Genomic DNA, 24946 nt, shown 5'->3' on the forward strand with positions numbered 1-24946 from the left:
TTCCCCGTCAGTTCTAGCCATGTCTTTCTGTGGCCTAAATCTCCAGTCCTTCTTATACTTGAAAGCATAAAACGCACGCAGGATTACAAACTCTCCTTCTCGGTGTCCTCTTCTTCGTGGTCTCTGACGGTTGGTGTCCTTCAGGGCTCAGTCCTTGGTTGCCTTCGCTGCTTATTCTCCATGTGATCTCATGCGTCCCTCACTTTAAATACCGTGTGTCCCCCCAGTTTATTTCTTTGCCTTGATCTCTCCGATGAGCTCCAGGCTCCTATCCGTCTGCCTATCCAACGTCTCTATTCAGAAGCCCAGTAAGCATTTCAGACTTACGTATGTGCAGCGGGACGCCTGGTCTCTCTTCCCCAGACATGCCCTCCAGCTTACTCAGTGGTCCACTCAGTTGCTCGGGCCAAAACCTAGAAGTCGTCTTTGACTTTTCTCTTTGCTTCTTAACCCACATCCAGTCTATCGGGGGCTTAGATGTCTTCCTTTCAAAATATATGCCTTTGCTGCCATCGCCCCCACTGCTACTCTAGTCTAATTATATAATGTAACTTATAATCACCATTGTAAGTTACCTAGATGACAGTAATAGTCTCCTCGCTGGCCTTCCTTATCTCTAGTCCGTGCTCCATATAGCAGCGAAAGTAGGTTTTGTTTTGTTTTGTTTCGTTTGTTTGAGTTTTAATGTTAAACAGTGCCTGTCCTTCCCCTGTTCACAACCCTGCAGTGTCTGCCCACTACACTCAGGGTAAACTTCTCACCCCGTTCAACCAGGCCCTGCACGTTCTCCCTGCTGCCTTTTCGCCTGCCGTTCTCTGTGTGCTCATGTGGCTCTATAGCCACAGTTGCTTTCTTGCTGTCCCGTAAATTCTCCAAGTCCATTCGGAATTGGCTAAATCCCTCCTACCCCCTACCCTATACCCTCATCCTGACCATTTCAGCTTTTAACCTGGTGCCAGTGGAGGTAGATTTAGAGAGAAAAGTACATTTCTGAGGCTCTGTAGCACATGTAGTGGGAGAGGTCAGAGGTCACCCTAGAAGTTTTGCAGTCTCGTTGTTCCAAGTTTCTGTAATTTGAATTGCTCTCAAGCGTAAGAGGGCCTGGAGATGTAGAGCTGCAGAAAGACGTTGCTAGAATTGATGGGGAGAAGTTGCAGAGAGAGAGGTTTCTGAGGAGAGAGAACATTCTATAAGCAGTAGAAGGAATAAGTTGGTAACAGTGACATCTGCATATAAATAGACGGGCTGCTGCAGAGGACAGTGGGCTCTTTGTCACTGAAGGTGTCAACTTGAGGCTGATCTACCTCCTGGGGTGTTGCAGAGGAAGATGGGCTAGAGTGGGGGAGGGGAGAGTGGTTTTTCTCGCCAGAGCTGGTCTCCCCAACTCTGAGATTATATCCGTTTTCAGAATCTTCTTTTTTCAGACGACTCCTCCTGTCTTTGTATAGGGAAGCTTTCATCCATAAATTATAAAGGTGAACTTCTAGGTGAAGTTCCCAGCATTTGAGGTGAAAGAAGAGCTCCTATCGAGGTACTCAGGTGGACGAAGTCCTCATCTAAGGCGTTTCCTTGGAGGCATTTTTCTTTCTTTCATTTTTCAATTTAAAATTTATTTAGATTGATATTAGGTCTGAAATAAATAATACACACATACACAAATTCTGTAATAGATTTTAGTTATTAAACAAAAGTGTACTGAGTCTCAGAAGTAAAGAGCATGATATTTGGAAATGGCCTTTGGTCAGAGTTTGCTAGAAATGGAAAGTTCATCCTACTCTGATGCCAGAAGCGCTTTGAGAAGGACTGACTGTGCTTCCCTGTGTCATCGACGGTGATCCAGCCATTCCCTTCTCTTCTCTTGCAAAGACAAAAATAGGATTTAAATAAGAGAGAACTTTAAGTTATAAGCGCTTTTAGTTAGACCCCAGAAAGTCTATTAATGCAGATTCCAGTTTCTTATAACCACTGAACTGTGGAACTTGGAATTAGTGATACAGGAAGGAATGATTTTCAGGCACTCTGTGATACTAAAGTACTTTATACTTGATTGCTCTGGTAACTAGCGCCTAAGTAATAGGATGACACATTTAAAGATCGCCCGCAGCCTGACACAGGTGCCTGTAGCGCCAGGGTCCGGTCCAGCCCGCCCCCGTGCGTATGCTGGCGCACTATGTGAAATCAGCGTTCTAATGAAGACACCGTTCTGCCTCTAAGGAAGGCCTGAACTCTGTAACATGTTTCCACCTAGAATCTCTCTGGTTTCTCTGTCTTCTCCAGGCTTCTGACTTTGCTCCCCTCTTTCCCATTAGAGCGACCTCTGTCTTTTAGATTTGACTCCTTCTTCTTCTCTTTTTTTTTTTAACGGATATTATTATTTTTTAAAAATCTTTATTGGAGTATAATTGCTCTACAATGGTGTGTTAGTTTCTGCTGTATCAAAAAGTGAATCAACTATACGTACACATATATCCCCATATCTCCTCCCTCTTGCGTCTCCCTCCTACCCTCCCTATCCCACCCCTCCAGGTGGTCACAAAGCACCGAGCTGATGTCCCTGTGCTATGCGGCTGCTTCCCACTAGCTATCTATTTTACATTTGGTAGTGTATATATGTCCATGCCACTCTCTCACTTCGTCCCAGCTTACCCTTCCCCCTCCCCGTGTCCTCAAATCCATTCTCTACGTCTGCATCTTTATTCCTGTTCTGCCCCTAGGTTCTTCAGACGCATTTTTTTTTTGATTCTATATATATGTGTTAACATATGGTATTTGTTTTTCTCTTTCTGACTTATTTCACTCTGTATGACAGACTCTAGGTCCATCCACCTCACTACAAATAACTCAATTTCATTTCTTTTTATGGCTGAGTAATATTCCATTGTATATATGTGCCACATCTTCTTTATCCATTCATCTGTCGATGGACACTTAGGTTGCTTCCATGTCCTGGCTGTTGTAAATAGAGCTGCAATGAATATTGTGGTACATGACTCTTTTTGAATTATGGTTTTCTCAGGGTATATGCCCAGTAGTGGGATTGCTGGGTCATATGGTAGTTCTATTTTTATTTTTTTAAGGAACCTCCATACTGTTCTCCATAGTGACTTTATCACTTCACATTCCCACCAACAGTGCAAGAGTGTTCCCTTTTCTCCACACCCTCTTCAGCATTTATTGTTTGTAGATCCTTTGTATTTCTGCAGTGTCAGTTGTTACTTCTCCTTTTTCATTTCTAATTCTATTGATTTGAGTCTTCTCCCTTTTTTTGTTGATGAATCTGGCTAATGGTTTATCAATTTTGTTTATCTTCTCAAAGAACCACCTTTTAGTTTTATTGATCTTTGCTATGGTTTCCTTCATTTCTTTTTTTATTAACTAAAGTCCATGCTTTATTCAGATTTTCTTATTAATTAATTAATTTATTTTTACATCTTTATTGGAGTATAATTGCTTTACAATGGTGTGTTAATTTCTGCTTTATAACAAAGTGAATGAGTTATACATATACATATGTTCCCATATCTCTTCCCTCTTGCGTCTCCCTCCCTCCCACCCTCCCTATCCCAACCCTCTAGGTGGTCACAAAGCACCAAGTTGATCTCCCTGTGCTATGCGGCTGTTTCCCACTAGCTATCAATTTTATGTTTAGTAGTGTATATGTGTCCATGCCCCTCTCTCGCTTTGTCACAGCTTACCCTTCCCCCTCCCCATATCCTCAGGTCCATTCTCTAGTAGATCTGTGTCTTTATTCCTGTCTTACCCCTAGGTTCTTCATGACGTTTTTTTCTTCTTAGATTCCATATATATGTGTTAGCATACAGTATTTGTCTTTCTCCTTCTGACTTACTTCACTCTGTATGACAGACTCTGGGTCCATCCACCTCACTACAAATAACTCAATTTCATTTCTTTTTATGGCTGAGTAATATTCCATTGTATATATGTGCCACATCTTCTTTATCCATTCATCGGATGATGGACACTTAGGTTGTTTCCATCTCCTGGCTATTTTAAATAGAGCTGTAATGAACATTTTGGTACATGACTATTTCTGAATTATGATTTTCTCAGGATGTATATATACCCACTAGTGGGATTGCTGGGTCATATGGTAGTTCTATTTGTAGTTTTTTAAGGAACCTCCATACTGTTCTCCATAGTGGCTGTACCAATTCACATTCCCACCAGCAGTGCAAGAGTATTCCCTTTTCTCCACACCCTCTCCAGCATTTATTGTTTCTAGATTTTTTGATGATGGCCATTCTGACTGGTGTGAGATGATATCTCATTGTAGTTTTGATTTGCATTTCTCTAATGATTAATGATGTTGAGCATTCTTTCATGTGTTTGTTGGCAGTCTGTATATCTTCTTTGGAGAAATGACTGTTTAGGTCTTCTGCCCATTTTTGGATTGGGTTGTTTGTTTTCTTGTTATTAAGCTGCATGAGCTGCTTGTAAATTTTGGAGATTAATCCTTTGTCAGTTGCTTCATTTACAAATATTTTCTCCCATTCTGAGGGTTGTCTTTCAGTCTTGTTTATGGTTTCCTTTGCTGTGCAAAAGCTTTTAAGTTTCATTAGGTCCCATTTGTTTATTTTTGTTTTTATTTCCATTTCTCTAGGAGGTGGGTCAAAAAGGATCTTGCTGTGATGTATGTCATAGAGTGTTCTGCCTATGTTTTCCTCTAAGAGTGTGATAGTTTCTGGCCTTACATTTAGGTCTTTAATCCATTTTGAGCTTATTTTTGTATGGTGTTAGGGAGTGTTCTAATCTCATACTTTTACATGTACCTGTCCAGTTTTCCCAGCACCACTTATTGAAGAGGCTGTCCTTTCTCCACTGTACATTCCTGCCTCATTTATCAAAGATAAGGTGACCATATGTGCATGGGTTTATCTCTGGGCTTTCTATCCTGTTCCATGGATCTATATTTCTGTTTTTGTGCCAGTACCATACTGTCTTGATTACTGTAGCTTTGTAGTGTAGTCTGAAGTCAGGGAGCCTGATTCCTCCAGCTCCGTTTTTCGTTCTCAAGATTGCTTTGGCTATTCGGGGTCTTTTGTGTTTCCATACAAATTGTGAAATTTTTTGTTCTAGTTCTGTGAAAAATGCCAGTGGTAGTTTGATAAGGATTGCATTGAATCTGTAGATTGCTTTGGGTAGTAGAGTCATTTTCACAATGTTGATTCTTCCAATCCAAGAACACGGTATATTTCTCCCTCTGTTTGTATCATCTTTAATTTCTTTCATCAGTGTCTTATAATTTTCTGCATACAGGTCTTTTGTCTCCTTAGGTAGGTTTTAGATATTTTATTCTTTTTGTTGCAGTTGTAAATGGGAGTGTTTTCTTGATTTCACTTTCAGATTTTTCATCACCAGTGTATAGGAATGCCAGAGATTTCTGTGCATTAATTTTGTATCCTGCTACTTTACCAAATTCATTGATTAGCTCTAGTAGTTTTCTGGTAGCATCTTTAGGGTTCTCTATGTATAGTATCATGTCATCTGCAAACAGTGACAGGTTTACTTCTTCTTTTCCGATTTGGATTCCTTTTATTTCCTTTTCTTCTCTGATTGCTGTGGTTAAAACTTCCAAAACTATGTTGAATAAGAGTGGTGAGAGTGGGCAACCTTGTCTTGTTCCTGATCTTAGTGGAAATGCTTTCAGTTTTTCACCATTGAGAATGATGTTGCCTGTGGGTTTGTCATATATGGCCTTTATTATGTTGAGGAAAGTTCCCTCTATGCCTACTTTCTGCAGGGTTTTTATCATAAATGGGTGTTGAATTTTGTCGAAAGCTTTCTCTGCATGTATTGAGATGACCATATGGTTTTTCTCCTTCAGTTTGTAATATGGTGTATCACATTGATTGATTGGCATATATTGAAGAATCCTTGCATTCCTGGAATATACCCAACTTGATCATGGTGTATGATCCTTTTAATGTGCTGTTGGATTCTGTTTGCCAGTATTTTGTTGAGGATTTTTGCATCTATGTTCATCAGTGATATTGGCCTGTAGCTTTCTTTCTTTGTGACATCCTTGTCTGGTTTTGGTATCAGGGTGATGGTGGCCTCGTAGAATGAGTTTGGGAGTGTTCCTGCCTCTGCTATATTTTGGAAGAGTTTGAGAATGATAGGTGTTAGCTCTTCTCTAAATGTTTGATAGAATTCGCCTGTGAAGCCATCTGGTCCTGGGCTTTTGTTTGTTGGAAGATTTTTAATCACAGTTTCAATTTCAGTGCTTGTGATTGGTCTGTTCATATTTTCTGTTTCTTCCTGATTCAGTTTTGGCAGGTTGTGCATGTCTAAGAATTAGTCCATTTCTTCCAGGTTCTCCATTTTATTGGCATAGAGTTGCTCGTAGTAATCTCTCACGATCTTTTGTATTTCTGCAGTGTCAGTTGTTAATTCTCCTTTTTCATTTCTAATTCTGTTGATTTTAGTCTTCTTCCTTTTTTTCTTGATGAGTCTGGCTAATGGTTTATCAATTTTGTTTATCTTCTCAAAGAACCAGCTTTTAGTTTTATTGATCTTTGCTATCGTTTCCTTCATTTGTTTTTCATTTATTTCTGATCTGATTTTTATGATTTCTTTCCTTCTGCTAACTTTGGGGGTTTTTTGTTCTTCTTTCTCTAATTGCTTTAGGTGCAAGGTTAGGATGTTTCCTGTTTCTTAAGGTAGGATTGTATTGCTATAAACTTCCCTCTTAGAACTGCTTTTGCTGCATCCCATAGGTTTTGGGTCGTCTTGTCTCCATTGTCATTTGTTTCTAGGTGTTTTTTAATTTCCTCTTTGGTTTCTTCAGTGATCACTTCGTTATTAAGTAGTGTATTGTTTAGCCTCCATGTGTTTGTATTTTTTACAGATCTTTTCCTGTAAATGATATCTAGTCTCATAATGTTGTGGTTGGAAAAGATACTTGATACAATTTCAATTTTCATAAATTTACCGAGGCTTGATTTGTAACCCAAGATATGATCTATGCTGGAGAATGTTCCATGAGCACTTGAGAAAAATGTGTATTCTGTTGTTTTTGGATGGAGTGTCCTATAAATATCAATTAAGTCCATCTTGTTTAATGTGTCATTTAAAGCTTGTGTTTCCTTATTTATTTTCATTTTGGATGATCTGTCCGTTGGTGAAAGTGGGGTGTTAAAGTCCCCTACTTTGAATGTGTTACTGTCGATTTGCCCTTTTATGGCTGTTAGTATTTGCCTTATGTATTGAGGTGCTCCTATGTGGGGTGCATAAATATTTACAATTATTATATCTTCTTCTTGGATTGATCCCTTGATCATTATGTAGTATCCTTCTTTGTCTCTTGTAATACTCTTTATTTTAAAGTCTATTTTGTCTGATATGAGAATTGCTACTCCAGCTTTCTTTTGATTTCCATTTGCATGGAATATCTTTTTCCATCCCCTCACTTTCAGTCTGTATGTGTCCTTAGGTCTGAAGTGGTTCTCTTGTAGACAGTATATATATGGGTCTTGTTTTTGTATCCATTCAGCCAGTCTGTGTCTTTTGGTTGGAGTATTTAATCCATTTACATTTAAGGTGGTTATCGATATGTGTGTTCCTATTACCATTTTCTTAATTGTTTGGGGTGTGTTATTGTGGGTCTTTTCCTTCTCTGTATTTCCTGCTTAGAGAAGTTCCTTTAGGATTTGTTGTAAAGCTGGTTTGGTGGTGCTGACTTCTGTTAGCTTTTGCTTGTCTGTAAAGGTTTTAATTTCTCCATCAAATCTGAATGAGATCCTTGCTGGGTAGAGTAGTCTTGGTTGTAGGTTTTCCTCTTTCATCATTTTAAATATGTCCTGCCACTCCCTTCAGGCTTGCAGAGTTTCTGCTGAGAAATCAGCTGTTAACCTTATGGCGATTCTCTTGTATATTATTTGTTGCTTTTCCCTTGCTGCTTTTAATATTTTTTCTTTGTATTATTTTTTGAAAGTTTGATTAATATGTGTCTCAGCATGTTTCTCCTTGGATTTATCTTATATGGGACTCTCTGCGCTTCCTGGACTTGATTGACTATTTCCTTTCCCATATTAGGGACGTTTTCAACTATAATCTCTTCAAATATTTGACTCCTTCTCCTTGATTACCATTTTGACCTCACACAAAACGGCTGTGCTGACCTAAAACATACCATTCGGATTATGTCCTGTGTTGTTATTCCTGTTTTGAATTGAGCCAGGGATCCTCCTAGGAGGAGAGATGGCCAGTGGTACCTTCTCGATGGTGAAGGTGACATGATCATGGCACACGTGTCATGCTTCTCAGTCTCTGGCACTGAGGCAGTTAGACTAATTTTTACACCTGACCTTGGCAGAAGACTAATATATCCACACTCCTTTAAAGCCAGTAATGAAATAATCAATAAAGGGAAAAGCAGTTCTCAAATGTAGTACACTTCTCTCTGTCAAATTAAAGAGGTATTTGAGCTATGTACAGATGATGTTGGAAAGTTCAGGTCTTGAAATGGTCTCAGGTCCACTCAGAGCCTCTTTAGTTACTCGTTTTTCCTCTTAATAACGAGAGTAAACACATACATAGCTTACTGTGTTCTAATTGCTTTATATGTTTTAGCTAATTTAGTCCTCACAGCAGTCCTGTGAGGTATAGATTGGGTGGGCCAAAAAGTGCCTTCAGTTTTTTAAGTAAAAATAAAAGACATTTTTCATTTTCACCAAGAGCTTTATTGAACAATGTATTCACCCTTTTGTTCCACTACCTTCTGCCATTTTTCAGGCAACTTCATAATTCCATCTTCCCAAAACTTTCTATCTTTTTGAGCAAAGAACTGTTCAACGTGCCTTTTACAATCTTCCAGAGAATTGAAAGTTTTTCCATTAAGAGAATTTGTAAAGACCGAAATAAATGGAAATCTGAAGGTGCATGTCTGGTGATATGGTGGATGAATCAGAACCTCCCAGCCAAGCTGGAACAGTTTTTGCCTGGTCCTCAAAAAAACATGTGGTCTTGTGTTATCCTGATGGAAGATTATGTGTTTTCTGTTGACTAATTCTGGACTCTTTTCGTCGAGTGCCACTTTCAGTTGGTCTAATTGGAAGCGGTACTTGTTGGAATTAATCGTTTGGTTTTCTCGAAGGAGCTCATAATGGAGGACTCCCTTCCAATTCCACCATATAGACAACATCCCCTTCTTTGGATGAAGACCGGCCTTTGGTGTGGTTGGTAGTGGTTCATTTCACTTGCCCCACGATCTCTTCTGTTCCACATTGTTGTACAGTATCCAGTTGTCATTGCCCATCACAGTTTGTTTTAAAAATGGAACGTTTTCATTATGTTTCAGAACGTAGAGAATTGCATGCAGAAATATGGTCAAGAAGGTTTTTTTTGCTTACGTGAGACCCAAACATCCAAGCGATTCACATAACCAAGCTGGTGAAAATGATTTTCAAAGCTTGATTTAGATATTTAGAGTATGTCAGCTGTCTCCTACAGGGTATAACGTTGATTGTTCTCAGTTAATGTCTCGATTTGATCGCTATCAACTTCAACTGGTCTACCCGACCATGGAGCATCGTCTAATGAGAAATCTCCAGCACGAAACTTCGCAAACCACTTTTGACACGTTCGATCAGTCACAGGGCCTTTTCCATACACTACACAAAGCTTTTTGTGCGTTTCAGTTGCGTTTTTACCTTTCTTGAAATAATAAAACATAATATACCGAAAATGTTGCTTTTTTTCCTGCCATCTTTGATATCAAAATGGCTACACAAAAATTCACCAGTTTTGATGAGTCTTTTTTTAAATGCACTCTGGTATGACAGCTGTCACATACAGTCTAACAAAATTGTTTCCAATGAAGTTAAAGACAGCTGAGTACTACCAGAGCCATTTTACAGAAAAAAATGAACCTTTTGGCCCACCCAATGTGTATATACGTATGTATGTGTATGCTTAGCAAAACTCTGTGAGGACACATGCCAAATATTAACAGTTGTTATCTTCTAAGTGATAGATTTATAGATGGCATATATTTTCATCTTTATATTTTTGGCCTTTTCCAGTTTTCAGTAGTGAGCCTGCATAATTTTCTAGATATAGTTTGTGATTATTAATGTTATTACAACTGTCAGATAACTATATACTCCAACTTAGTTCATGACAGCCTAGCCTTGGAGGAAACATTTGCTTCCTACCACCAACTTACCTCTCTTCAACCTCCCCTAAAACATCTGCTCTTTCTTTTATTCTCCATAAAATAAGCTATTTAATGGTTTAGAGGAGCTTCATTTTAAGCCTTTACTTAGGTATCTACCCACACAAATAATAAAGCACAAGTATTTTTAAGAATAAGAGTAACAAAATAAATACTTTTTTCTATTCAATTTTTGTAAATTTTTTTGTATTCAATCCTAAGGAAAAAAGAATCTAAATAAATACCCTTTATCTACCCTCCCCCTCTCCTAGGAAGGTATGCTCAGTAGGTTTCTTAGAGGGAGATCAGTTCTCCTTTCAGCTTTTAAAGTTCAATAACCAAATTTAAAAGTGAAGTACCTGACTCTTACTATGGAGCAGGGAAGGAAGTAGCAAGGAGACAGGATAGAAAAGCCTGATTCATTTGAAATCTCACCTTCCTAGAGAGGTGGGTGTTGGACAGAGAAAGTATTTCTGAAATCTCCGTAGGGGGGCTCCTGAGGATCTGCTGAACACCAAACCATGCACAGGATGAAGCCCCCAAAAGGATATCTCATGAGAAGTGAAAAAGTACCAGGTCACTGTAAGGTTGAGCCCTAGAGTAAAGGTTCCTCTATACAAGCCGTGAACGAGCTGAAAACTAAGCCTCAAAAGAATCATATTAATCCACAGTAACAACTGTCTGCTAGAAATTCAACACTGTTTAAACAAACACAAGAAATCCAGCATTCAGCCACTTAAAATTCACAGTGAATTGCATCCAGTCAAACATCACTAATGAAGAAAGGAGCAGGAGAAAAACCCCATAACCAGGAGCCAATAGAAATAGACCCTGAAGTGACAGAGATGATAGAAGTAGCAGATAGGTACTTTAAAACAGCTGTTGTAAATATGGCTCATGTACATACACATAATGAGGAATGAAATAGAAGATAGAAAAAAGAAAACATTGGAACGGGCAGAGATAGAAAAATATAGTAACTGAAACGAAAATTTTACTAGATGGGATTAAGTGCAGGTTAGCTCTTTCAGGAGAAAAGCTCAGTGAACTTGAAAACATAGTGAGAATTTAACCAAAAGCATAGAGAGAAAAAAGATTGAAAAAGATGAAAAGCACCTTGGTTGCCTATAGTATGATAACCATGGGCATAAGTGTAATTGTAGTCTCACGATTTAGAGGGAGGGTGAAAGAGAAAAATATTAATGGCTGAAATTTCCCCAAATTTGAAGAAAATATAAACCCATTGATCCAAGAAATTCAACAGAGCCCAGGCAAGATAAACAACACACACACACACACACACACACACACACACACACACGGTACATCAAGAAAATTGGTGAAAATTAGTGATAAAGAGAAAAATGTTAAAAGCAGGCAGAGGGAATAAAAAGATATTACATACAAAGGAATAAAGTCAAGAACGGCAGCAGACTTGTCATCAGAAACTGTGCAAACCAGGATGCAATTTAATAGCAATTTTCAAGTGCTAGAAAAATTGTCAACCTAGGATTTTACAGCCAGTAAAAATACAAAATAAAGGAGAAAAAAAATAAGGGCCAAATAAGAACTTTTTTAGACAAAAACTGAGACAACTCATGACCAGCAGACATACATTACAAGAAATATTGAAGGAAGTTTATTAGGCAAAAGATACCAGGTGGAAATTGGACTATACAAAGGGATAAAGAATGCTAAAAGTGGTTCATATGTTGATAAAAAAAATTTTTCTCCCTGTTTCAGTTTCTTTAAAACATAAATGTCTCTTTAAATAAAAAATAATGACAGTGTTTATCTAGTGAGATTTATAACATATGTAAAAGTAAAATGTATGACATCAGGGCTTCCCTGGTGGCACAGTGGTTGAGAGTCCGCCTGCCAATGCAGGGGACACGGGTTCGTGCCCCGGTCCGGGAGGATCCCACATGCCACGAAGCGGCTGGGCCCGTGAGCCATGGCTGCTGAGCCTGCGTGTCTGGAGCCTGTGCTCCGAAACGGGAGAGGCCACAACAGTAAGAGGCCCGTGTACCGCAAAAAAAAAAAAAAAAAAAAAAAAGTATGACATCAATGGCTCAAAGAATGGGTTGGGGAAAGGAAACATATCATAAGGGTCTTATACATGAAGTGGTATATTTTTTGAAGGTAGGTTGTCTTAATCTAAAGAGTATTCACGAAAATAGCTAAAAAAGAGTTTTAACTAATAAGAAACTAATGGTGGATATGAAGTGAAATCCTAAAAACTAATCCAAAATAAGACAGGAAAAAAGGGGAGAAGGACCAAAACTAGATGGACAAATAGAAAACTTGTAACAATATGGTAGGACAACATTCAGTCATATCAGTAATCACATTAAACGTAAATGATCTACTCTAATCAGAAGGCAAAGATTGTCAAGTTGGATAAAAAACCAAGGTAACCTTCAAAATAGGTTAGAAACAAAAGGGTAGAAAATGTATACAATGTAAGCACGAAGTATGAGAAAACTGGAGTGGCTATAGTAATATCAGAGTGGGCTTCATAACAAGTGGAATTAAGAAGGTTAAAGAGGGACACTTCATAATAATGATAAATGGGCCAATTTGTCAAGAAGAAATAATAACCTTAAATTCCACAATACTACATTGTAAAAATACACAAAGCAGAAACTGATAGCACTGAAAAAAAAAGAAACTGACAAATCTTCAATTGTAGTTGTAGATTTTAATACCCATATCAGTAATTGATGGAAAAAGTTGAAACATGATCAGGGAGGATATAGATGCACATAACAACACTGTAAACCAACTTGACTTCACTGACATTTACAGAACGTTCCACTCACCAGTAGCAGAATATGCATTCTTTTCAAGTGCACATGGAATATCCACCAAGATAGCCCTCCATCTTCTAATACATAAAACAAGTCTCATTAAGTTTAAAATGATGGAAATTATGCAGAGTGTATCCTATGACCACAATATAATTAAGCTAGAAATCAATATCAGAAAGATATCTGGAAAATCCTCAACATTTGTAATTACACCACATACTTCTAACTAGCACATTGGTCAAAAAAAAGGAGGGGTGATTAAAAGATGTTTTGAAGTGAATCACAATAAAAACACATCAAAATTTCTGGGATATATGTGAAGCAGTGCTTAGGCAAATCTTTAAACGATCTAAGTGTCCACCTTAAGAAGGTAGAAAAAGAAGATCAAATTAAAACGAAAGTAAGTAGAAGGAAGGAAATAGTAAACAAAAGAACAGAAATTGATGAAATAGAAAACAGGTAAACAACAGAGATAAACAAGGAAACCAAAAGCAGGCTCGTTGAGAAAACGATTAAACCTCTAGCTATCCTAATCAACAAAAATAAAGAGGAAACACATGTTACTAAGTATAATGTCAGAATTGAAAGAGGGGACATCACTACAGATTGTACAGAAATTAAAAACATATAGAAAGAATATTACAAACATCTTTTGTACATAAGTTTGACGACTTTGATAAAATGGATACATTCCTTGGAAGGCACAAATTATGTAATGAAATTGACTTCGGAAGAAGGATAACATTAGAGTAGCACCGTATCTATTAAAGAAGTTATATTCCTGCTTAAAAACCTTCCCACACAAACAAACCAAACCAAAACCAAGAACTCCAGGCCCATACATGTTTTAACTGATGAATTCTATCAAACATTCGAAGGAGAAATAATTCAGAAAATAGATGAAAAGGAAACTCTTCCCAACTCATTTTAGGACACTAGCATTATGCTAACATCAAAACTAGGTGAAGACATTACAAGAAAAGAAAACTATAAACAAATATCCTTCTTGAACATAGGTGACACATTTTGTGAACGAACCATTAGTAAGTCAAATCCAGCAGGATATTAAAAATGAGTTTATTCGAGGGATGCAAGGTTGGTTTAACATTGGAAAATTCACTAGCATAAGTTCATCACTTTAACAGAAAAAAGCTATATGATCCTGTCAGTAGTTACAGGAGAAAGCATTGGAGTACATTCAACAGCCATCTGTGATAAAATCTGTCAGGAAACTAGAAACAGAAGAGGATTTTCTTAACCTGACGAAAGACATCTACATGTAACTTCTAGCTGAAGTCCTATTTAAAGTCAAAAGATGGAGTGCTTTCCTCCTAAGACAGGACACAAGACAAGTATGCCCATCTCCTCCATATGTGTATCTAATACTGTAATGGAGGCCCCAGCCAGTGTAACAGGCAATAAAAAGAAACAAATGACATACACATTGGCAAGGTAGAAATAAAAGGTCTTTATTTGCAGACAACATGATCATGTATAGAGAAAATGCTAAGAAATCTCTAAAATGCCACTAGAATTTGTCATTGAATTTATTAGCAAGCTTGCAGGACGCAGAGTATATACACAAAATCAGTTTTATGTATATATACCAGCAATGAAAAATTAGAAATTGAAATTGAAAATTTATATCAAAATACAAAGGACCTATAAAAACTAAAACATGTATTTACAAGAATAATATTGGAAGGTTTTTAGTACCTAATTTCAAGACTTCCTCTACTTTTTAAAGCTCCTTCTTTAAAGCTGCGGTGATCAAGGTAGTCTTGGCCTAAGATAAACATATATATCAATGGAATAGAGAATAGAGAATCCAAATAGACCCACACATATATGGTCAGTTGATTTCTGACAGTTGTGCCAAGTTAATTCAATGGGGAAAGGATAGTCTTTTTAACAAATGGTACTGGAACACGTGGATATTAAATGTAAAAACATTAACCTCAACTCTTACTTCTTCTAGATATAAAAATAACTTGAAAAGAATCATGGATCTAAATATAAAAGACTAAAACTATAAAACTTCAAGAAAAAATTACAGGAGAAAATACTCGTGAACTTGGGATAGGCAAAGATTTCTTGGGGCCCAAAAAGGATGAGCCATAAAAGAAAAATTGACAAATGGGACTCCATCAAAATTTAAAACTTCTATTCTTCAAAAGACATCGTTAAGAAAATGAAAAGGTGATCTTTAAACAGAGAGAACATATTCACAATACATATACCTGACAAATGACTTGTAGCCAGAATATATAAAGAACTCTTACAGCTCATTAAAAAGACAACCCAGTTAAAAATCTAGGCACAAGAAAATAATGAATGCAGCACAGGAAAAGGTGTTCAGCATCATTAGACATCAGAAAAATGCAAACCAAAACAATGAGATACCATTGTATATTCATCAGAATAGCTAAAATTAAAAATTAAAAGAACAAGTGTTAGAATGGAACTTTCATATATTGCTGGTAGGAAAGTAAGACGATAAAACCATTTAAACTGTTTGGCAGTGTGTTATAAAGTTAAACATTTACCATAACATACAACAATTTTACTACTAAATATTTACCTAAGAGAAATGATAACATATATTTACACACATACTTGTACATGAATGTCCATAGCAGCTTTATTCATAATAGCCTCAAGCTGGGAGCAACTTAAATGTCCATAAACTAGTGGATGGATGAACACATTGTGGCATATATCCATGTAATAATATACTACTCAGCATTTAAAGGGAACAACGTACTGATACATACAGCAACATGAATGAATCTCAGAAACGTTATGCTGAGTTCAATAAGCCAGACACAAAAGAATACAAACTCTCTGATTCCATTTACTGCCCACAATTATTATACCAGAAATGATGCTAAAAAACCCCAAAACAAACAGATTTAATCTATAGTCACAATAAACAGACATGTTGTCTGCGGCTGAGGATGGAGTGTGATTGACCTGGATGGGGCTCAAGGGAACCTTTTGGTTTGATCAGTGTGTTCTATATCTCTACAGTTTGTTTAACCAGGATGGGGCTCAGGGGAAACTTTTGGTTTGATCAGTGTGTTCTATATCTCGACTATGGTGGTGATTATATGGATATATGTATATGTTTGTAAAATTCATTGAAATGTACACATTTTACCTCAATAATGTTGTTTTGAAAAAAATTCCAAAAATTTGAAAGTTAATTTACTAACAAAACATTAACTTCTGACTAATGTTAGAAGACCTCTCTGTGTAAGGCTGAAACTGAGTTGACCTGAAAATTCCATTTAGATAAATCAGTATACACAATATAAATAAAAATATGTGAATTAAATATCCTTAAACAAGGAAAGAGAGTAGATTAATTCTCAGTGTAGTTAGCCTATGATTTGATGTATTGGAATGGGACCCTAGCATCCTTAAAATTCATTGATGTACCTTTCTAATTTCTTTAATTGATATTTGGTAGTGTCTTTGGCTCTAAGAAGAATCCAGCTAAAATGAAGTAATTACATATAATCCCCTCTTGATTTTGTTTTCTTGTTCTTTTCATTTTTTTAACTAGAAAGAATATGTAGAAGATACTCCAGTGTCACTTACGATCTATTTTTCCTGTTAGGAATAGAACTCCTAGATTTTACCTGAGCACATACACGGCTGCCCATCCAGAAACTACATTTCTCTGCTTCTCTTGCAGCAGGGTGTGGCTTTGGACTAATGAGAGGTGACTGGTGACGTGTATAAGGTTACCTCATCAAGGACAAGCTACTTGCCCTAGACTTTCTCTTTTCTCTTTCTGCTGGCGGGGATGTTACATCAGGTATAGCAGCCACCTTAGGTCCAGAGATGGAAGCCATGTGGAAGCTGATAGAGTCATCTTGGGTCCCTGAATGATCTTGTGACGCACACCTCCCCCTGCACCCCGCATTGTGACATGAAAAAGAAAAATCTCTAACTGTGCCTACTATATTTTTGAGTCCTTTTGTTATGGTAGAAATTTTATACCCTAATACAAAATGGAAAGCATTTAAGACTTTTAAGTTTTTCTCTGTGTACTGTTTTGCCATAGCCAGTATATTTTGGTGTGTATTCTCATCTATTTATTTATTTATTTATTTAGGCTGTGTTGGGTCTTCGTTGCCGCACACGGGCTTTCTCTGGTTGCAGCGAGTGGGGGCTACTTTTTGTTGCGGTGCACGGGCTTCTCATTGTGGTGGCTTCTCTTGTTGCAGAGCACAGGCTCTAGGTGTGCAGGCTTCAGTAGTTGCAGCATGTGGGCTCAGTAGTTGGGGCATGTGGGCCCTAGATCGCGCAGGCTTCAGTAGTTGCGACGCATAGGCTAAGTAGTTGTGGCTCACGGGCTCTAGAGCGCAGGCTCAGTAGTTGTGGCACACAGGCTTAGTTGCTCTGCAGCATGGGGAACCTTCCCAGTCCAGGGATTGAACCCATGTCCTCTGCATTGGCAGGTGGGTTCTTAACCCACTGCACCACCAGGGAAGTGCCTGATATGTATTCTCAATTAAAATAATTTCTAAGCTAGCATGTGATTTCATGCCAAGAGTTCTCTTTGATCCAGTAGTTATTTAGGAGAGTGTTTCTCCAATTTACAAGTTACTTTTAAAATTTAGGTACTAATTAGTAATAAATTGATACACAGCATTCTAATTTTTAAATGTCTTCATTGACTAATTTATGATCAGTTTTAGTAAAGTTTCACAGACTTTTTCAAAGAATTTGTCTTCCTTGTAAAATACTAAAATATTTATTTATTATGTTGTTTAACTTTTCTATAATTATTTTTTATCTGATCTCAAAGGGTTAAAGATGTAAATCAGTGATTTCTTCCATTAATTTTTCTTTATATTTCTCTCTTTTTTTGTTTTGCTTTGTGTGTTCATGTATTATTAACTGTCAGTATCTCAATTGAGGATTATACCTTTTATCAGAATAATATCACTTTTTTCCTAATTTATGCCTTGTGCTTTAGCTGACATTAATATTGCTACTTTAGTTTATATTTCCCTATGTATCTGTGTACTTCTTATTATATTTATCCTTTCTTTGTCATTTCTTTTAGATATGTTTTCTATAAGTGGAGCATAGTTGGATTTCATAGTTGGATTTTTTAACCTAATGGGAGGAACCTTTGTCTTTTAACAGGTATTTTAACTCATTTATATTTATTGTCAAAATTGATCTTTAATTCGTTTTATTTCATTGATCTTGTTTCTTTTATACAAGTCTTTTATTTTCCATTGTGTTTTGGGCTTTTTGCTATTTGATTTAAAGTTTATCTTTGTTTAATTTGGTTTTGAATTTTGCCTGCTTTGAAATCTGCTGCTGATTATTTTTAAGTTTTTTTGAAACGTTAAATCTATGTCATACCTATAATTAAGTCAAGAATGAGATGGTATCTTTTGTCTTCCCTCAGTAGGAAATGAGAAATTTAATAAAGTTTTACTTATCTGCCTCTCAGTTTTCATTGATATCTTAGATTTTTATCTCAGACTATTATTAAATTGTAATTTTAAATAATTTGTAAAATATTTTCATTAATTTTTATAGCTATAGAAATTATGAAAACCCTAAGATTGTCACAACTTTAAATAAATTGCCATGTTTTCCAAGTATATATCAAAGTGAACCTTAAGAAAGTCATTAAAAATATGCTATTGTGCCATATTACATTACTTCTCATTTTCTTGACCTATTTCTGTATTATATCTTAAAAAGACACTTTTAGTATTGCCCACATTCAGGCCCTTTTCCTTCTCATTAGACTGGGAAAAAAGAAGAAATAGTCAAATTGAAGTTAATGTATCAGATTTTGTATTTGGTGTTTGCAATGGCAAAGTACAAGATTCAGAATATGTTTGGGATTATTGAATTACTGGATTTTATGGTGATGGGTAGGGAAACATTACCAGTTATTGACGAGTAAGCTTGTTTTCAGAGATGTCCCTGTCAGTTATGGTACCAGGTGGCACAGGGCATGGCATTTACATTCTCCTCAATGTTTGCTCAGTGTCAGAGGCCGTCCTTTTGCTTTGAGTCCCTGATAGAGTATTAGGATGCTCCTAGTCGTGTGCCCTTCTCAGGTGGGCGTCATCTCCATTCCCTCACTATCATAAGCGTGCTTGTGTACAGGGCTTTCCCATTTTTTTCAGAATATACTTGAGGACTATTTATGGAAGCGGCTCTTAGAGGACACGCAGCCTTGTCTTGGAAATAGTGTGGAGGAAAGAAGGCTGTAGCGGTTGCAAGGGGTAATATCTTTAAGAAAATAGTAATGTAGCTGTTACTTTGAACTGGAAGGCTTGTCTTTATTTCTCATATTTTTTTTAGTAGATAATTATGTAGCTGGACTACCAAAATGCAGGGAGTGAGGGGAAGCTGCAGACAGCCTCTTCAGGATTGCGGGTCAGGGTGAAGTTCTTGGCCAGACTCCTTTCCGTGTGGCGTGTGGAAAGCAAACGGGCTGAGGAGAATGCAGGAGGACCGTTAGTCTTGCTTTGATCCTCTGTTTTCCTTTGTGACCATGGCAAACGTCTCAGTTCTTCTGGGCCTCAGGCGGGGTCTGTGCTGTGAGGTTGATGACTGTCCAAGATGCTTTCTCACTTTAAAACTCCACGCCTGACCAGGGCACCAGGGATAGCAAGGGAGTTTCCATCTGACAGAGCTTTTATTTCGTTTAAGCAAAGAAGTTAGCTTCATTTCATCTTGGAAAGTCAAGAGAAATAAATCACTTCTCTTACCACCTTGAGTAAGGAGAATTGGAAGGATCATATGTGACTCATGTATTTATGCTCCGACCTGACATTAGCAAGTGACACATGTTGTGGTGGACTGTCCCGCCATAACACCTGGAAGTAATCTAGTAATAGAATGACTCAGAGGAATGTGAAATCACCATTTTTTTCCCTGAGAAAACTAAGATATCTATCTAGACTCCCAGAAGGTTCTTGCCTTTTTCCCTGGGATGTGTGCATGTTTTGAGATTGAGGGTCCTGGGAGGTAGGCCCACTGTGCGACCTTCAGCCAGGCATCAGACTGAAGGTCATGCCGAAGATCTTTCATTGATGAGGTCCTGAGTGGTCCAAAGGCTGCTTGCCCTGAGTTTGTGTTTCATGAGGTCAGCAGTAGGAGGCCGCCCAAACAGGCTTTTTGTCCTAAGCTGAGCTGGGCATGGTCACAAGCAGGGTGGGCAGAGAGAGTTTTCAGATAATGAACATGTCACAATTGTGGAAGAGCGAGGACACAGTGCTGACTGAATGGAATCTGTACAGCAGTCAGAGGACGACTCTTTTTGAAGAAGGGCTTTGTTCTGGCTAGGTTCTGGAGGATGATTCCCGACAAAGGCTCCATCCAGAACAGTGTGGAAAAAAGATCATTGCTTCTTTTCTCTATAGTCATCACTTTGAGGACTAAAAAGTCATTGAAAAGTTTTATTTCCTGCTCTATCAAGGGCTTCTAGGGGAAAAGAAAAAAGAGAATTGTTTCATTTCAGAAATGCATTTTGTTTCAGTCAATAAAAAGTTGCTGTGAATAAGTCAAAATAACATGCAAAATAAATTCGAAACATGGATAAAAAAAGTAGGTGGTAGGCTTTTATTAACCGCCAGTGTGAGGTAGGCCCTTCTAGGGATGCAGAAACCAACGTTCAGTAACCTCTGTTCTCAGGAACTGAGCTTGAGTGAGGCAGACAGATAGATGGCTAATACTTACTATGTTTCAATTGGGTTTTTATAGAGCAGCTACTCTATGCAAGACACCGCACTAGGTGCTGAGTCTACAAGGCGAGGTAGATACAGTCCCTGTTCTCAAGATATTTAGAGTCCAGAGTGAGATGCGTCACCAGGCATGCCGAGCACCAGGTACGCGGAGGCGTACAGGAAGACATCAGTAATTAGAATGCACAGGACGGAATACACAGGCGACTGTGAACTTGCGCCAAGAGCTAAGCAGTCTCGAGGCACCGATTCCTGCAGCGGCTGCCGTAAGCTGTGCTTACGGACGTTCTGGCCCCAGAGCCACACCTTTCTGATGTTAAGGATAATAAAAATAGCCAAGAATCGCACAGTGCTTGGCTCTGTTCTAGTACTTTACACATAACAACTTATGTAATCCTTGCAACAGTCCTATCAGGTAGTGTTAATATTAGACCAGAAACTGAGGCCCAGAGCAGGTGGGTAACAGCTAGCCTGCGGTGGGTCACCACGGTGCTAGGTTGGGGCTTCTAGAATCAAGGAAGCCAGCTACAGGAGGAGCCATTGTTCAGAGGTTTGCAGATATAGCAGCTTAACATTAATGAGCCCATAGCTGAGCATATGGGAGAAAAAAATTGTTGATACATGTGCTTTTCATTTGCTAGAAATACAGATGTATATTGTTGTTGTTGAAATTGCCCTATACTAGCTACACATTATATCTAGAATTTTTATTTGAAATTATAGGAAAATAACTTTTGATCAAATAGTATTACCCATTTATTTACAGAGAAGGGCTTTCTTGGATTATAAATATATCTAAAAGAGATCGTACTGCTTCCCGCAAACACCGACTCCACAGCTCCTTGAGGTGGAGATTTCTATTCAGCCTAATGTCCTCCTGGTCAAGTAAGAGGCTGCTTTCTCTGCCTCTCATCTGTTGAAATGTCTGTCCCTGTTTACAGTACTGGAGGTCTTTAATTTATAAGCTGGATTTGTAAATTGCAGGGGCCTGGGGCTTCCCCTGGTGCGTGAACCACAGGAGGCCTGCTATTTGCTTCTTTGAGGGAGTTCGTAAGACCTTTTGTGACCTGGTTTGCCCACAGTTCATAGGCTCACATCTAGGTGATCTGAAGGAAGAAGAATGGGGTGAAAAAGTCAAAGTTATGGTTGTGAACGGGAAGGAAAGTTAGAATTTTAAAACCAGCATCAAAATGGTACAGACAAGAATTAGAAGCTAGGAAGAGCCTAGGAGGAGAGGTTTTTAATTAGAGCAACCCTCAAGACGTTGGAAATTGTTGTGACGATTTTAAATGGCCTTAAAAAGAATCAGCAACTTGACTTTCTGTATGTGGTTTATGAAATGTAAACACACACAGAATTCAAGGGGAAACGGTGATTTTTCAATGTAAAACTGTTTCGATTTATGGCTTCCTGGACATTGAAAGCCTCCTTGCACCTTGATTAAATACATTGAGTGGTTTTAAAATGTAATAAAATTGTAAGGCAGGTTTTCTTTTTCTTCTTTTTGCACAAGCAGGTATTTTCAGTGTAACAATCAGGAAGATTAGGCAATCTGTGACATAAAGCTTGAATGGTGTTACTAAATGGGGAAAAGGAGCCTTAGACCTCTTTTTGACTCTATCTACAAATAAAATAAACTTTTTCATGCAATACTGAAATCAACTATGCAGTTGAAGAAACTTATTAAGATAATACTTTGTGTAAATCTATTTTCTACTTTGCTTTACTAAAAATTTTATTTATAGAAGGAATACATAAATACCTTTTTTTTTAAAAAAAAAAAGAAGCCTTACAAATCAAGGATTTAAAGGGATTAATGTTCCCTTTGACCATCACGGTCCCTGGGTCATCATTTTGCCCTTTATTCTTCCAAATCTTGTTCTGAATACTTACATGCATATATTTGTATGCCTAGAACAGATATTTATGTTTTGTGTAGATGTTAAAAAATAACCCACAGAGGGACTTCCCTGATATTTATGTTTTGTGTAGATGTTAAAAAATAACCCACAGAGGGACTTCCCTGGCGGTCCAGTGGTTCAGACTCCACATTTCCAGTGCAGGGGGCGTGGGTTCGATCCCTGGTTGGGGAACTAAGATCCCACACGCCACAGTGTGGCCAAAAACAAAAACAAAAAGACCCCATAGAATGTATTGTTTTGCTGGTTGACTCAAATATGACGTTGCATTATATCTTTTGTTTTTAGTAGTTCAGTAATGTTACTGACTGCAGCTGGTATTTACTGAATAGTTATTATGTGCTAGGCAAGATGTTTAGCATCTTTCATATAATTTTGTTTCATAATCTGCATAATAAGCTTCAGAGGTGAATAAAAGTCATTGATTTTACGTGAGTCAAATTCCACCGTCAATATGTCTCACATTTACATTAAATTACTAATGCCAGTAGTTCCATCATTGTTTAATAAGACTTCAGAAATAAAGCATTTGGAATGATTTTTTGAATTGCTAAGAATGTAACTGTTAGTTCTGTTAGATTTGTTGTTCCTGTGCTGTTGGCCTCTCCACCCAGCCCTGGGAGTGAGTGTCTCTGCTAAGCCAGAAGGCCGGGAATGTGCTCACCTTTTAGGCATGAACAGGTAGTATGTGTCATGTATGACTCATTCTAAATGAAGAACAGACAACCCCAGACATTTCCTCAGTAGTTAATGGTTTTCAAAGCCCATGCCTGTGATGATGTCCTTATTTGGGGGACAGTTACATGATACAAGTCCTAAGTGTGAGCAGGTTTGTTTTTGAAAGATGCTTTTCACTGTGCTTTTGGCCATTCCGGTCTGAGGAGTAAAGGCTGCTGTCGTAGGAACTCTGATTGTTTTTATGGGAATTGGTAGAAAAGGAGCGATGTTGGGTGGGTTGAGAGAAAAAAAGATTCTGCTTATTATGTGTACTCTGACTTTAGAGTTTGGATGAAGATATTTTCAAAATTTCCTGACAAAGTAGAAAGCTTTAATGTCTGGGCAGCTGTCAGAAGAGTTTAGATCTCAGCTCTTCTGCTCAACTAGCTGGGGAATCTTATAAAAGCCACTTATGCTGTTTCAATCAAATGATAATAATACCCACTTAATAAAGTTGTGGGGTGGAATTAACGTAAAGTGCCTTGTACAGTGTGAAGCACTGTATGAATGTGCAAATATTGGGTGATACTCTTACTGTTTTCATCGTCGGAACTGTTGTGAAGGTCGTCTGCAGTTTGCCTCTTTTACTATTGCCTCTGTCCTGAGAAATTAACCTGCTTTCCTCTGTCGTTTATTACATGGAAGGGAGTACTGTAACAGAGCTCTGTGGTCTTCAGAAGAGCAAAAGGGGCCTTACTGCTGAATCATTGAACGGATACTGAAGTACAGCCAGCATTTTTTCAGGCCTAATGTAAGAACTGAAAAGATCATCTGCAGTAACTCAAGAAGCGGAGATATGCCAAAGGTCCCAATAAATATCATTTCATTGTCGCCAGTACATAGTGTTTGTAGATGTATTTGGCCTTTTTGTCTTCAAGAGAGAAGTAGACAAGTATTAATTAATATCTGTCTATTTAGAAAAGTGTTTGTTACTAAATTCTGTTGGAGTGGGACCTGGTTTGAAAAAAACCATCAGAAATTATCTTGTGTTCTGGCTTCTTTTTGGCTATAAAATACTTAAATTATTCTGAAATCTCAAATAACGTTCAAAGAAGGTATGAAGTTTTTATGCTTATCAGAAGGAGACATGGGTTAAAGCGATTAAGAGGCCTTCCAAGTGAGCTCTCATTTCCAGGTGAGCAGATAGCGCCGTTGAGTTTCCGTGTGGTCCACGTGGTGATGGGGAGCTGATCGTTGCTTGGAAGCCCAGGCAGAAGTCTACAGGTGAAATCTCAGTTGCTGTTTGGGTGACGTGCCATGCACTGTACAGAGTCACTACTGGTCCAGGTTGTTTCTTGGGGAAGCTATGTGTGCTTTGGAGGAGAGGTACATGCTGAAAACAGAGCAAAACAAAACAAAACAAATCTTTGGTTTTGTTGTTCCTTCTTCTGGATAGTTCTAAAAAGCTAACCCCTCTTCTGGATACTTCTAAAAAGCTAACCCTTTTAACTTTCATTGGTGGTTTGCTTTGTCATCTCTGTGTTCACTTTCATTTATTTCTTGACCACTATGGCAAACCATCTCTATCCTGGTTATACCAAGGGAAAAAGTGAAATCTTGTCTCAGAGTGGCCTGTAAAATGCTAGTCCGTGC

General features: G+C 37.9%; 1 protein-coding gene across 6 annotated transcripts in view; it reads left to right on the forward strand.

Annotated features, from left to right (window-relative positions):
- The window catches only part of ZNF438 (zinc finger protein 438), a 171404-nt gene that overhangs the window by 42581 nt on the left and 103877 nt on the right, over positions 1 to 24946 (forward strand). For 3 of the 6 annotated variants that reach the window (XM_082681416.1, XM_082681419.1, XM_082681415.1), the window contains one exon: positions 18065 to 18147. The exons of 2 other annotated variants lie outside the window; for them this stretch is intronic. The gene's annotated coding sequence lies outside the window, so the exon portion shown is untranslated. Of the gene's footprint in view, positions 1 to 17107; positions 17154 to 18064; positions 18148 to 24946 lie in introns of all 6 variants that reach the window. One more of the 6 variants, XM_082681414.1, reaches the window with a different exon arrangement.

Source organism: Grampus griseus (assembly GCF_964374135.1).
Source record: "Grampus griseus genome assembly, chromosome: 2".
Classification (NCBI taxonomy): domain Eukaryota; kingdom Metazoa; phylum Chordata; class Mammalia; order Artiodactyla; family Delphinidae; genus Grampus; species Grampus griseus.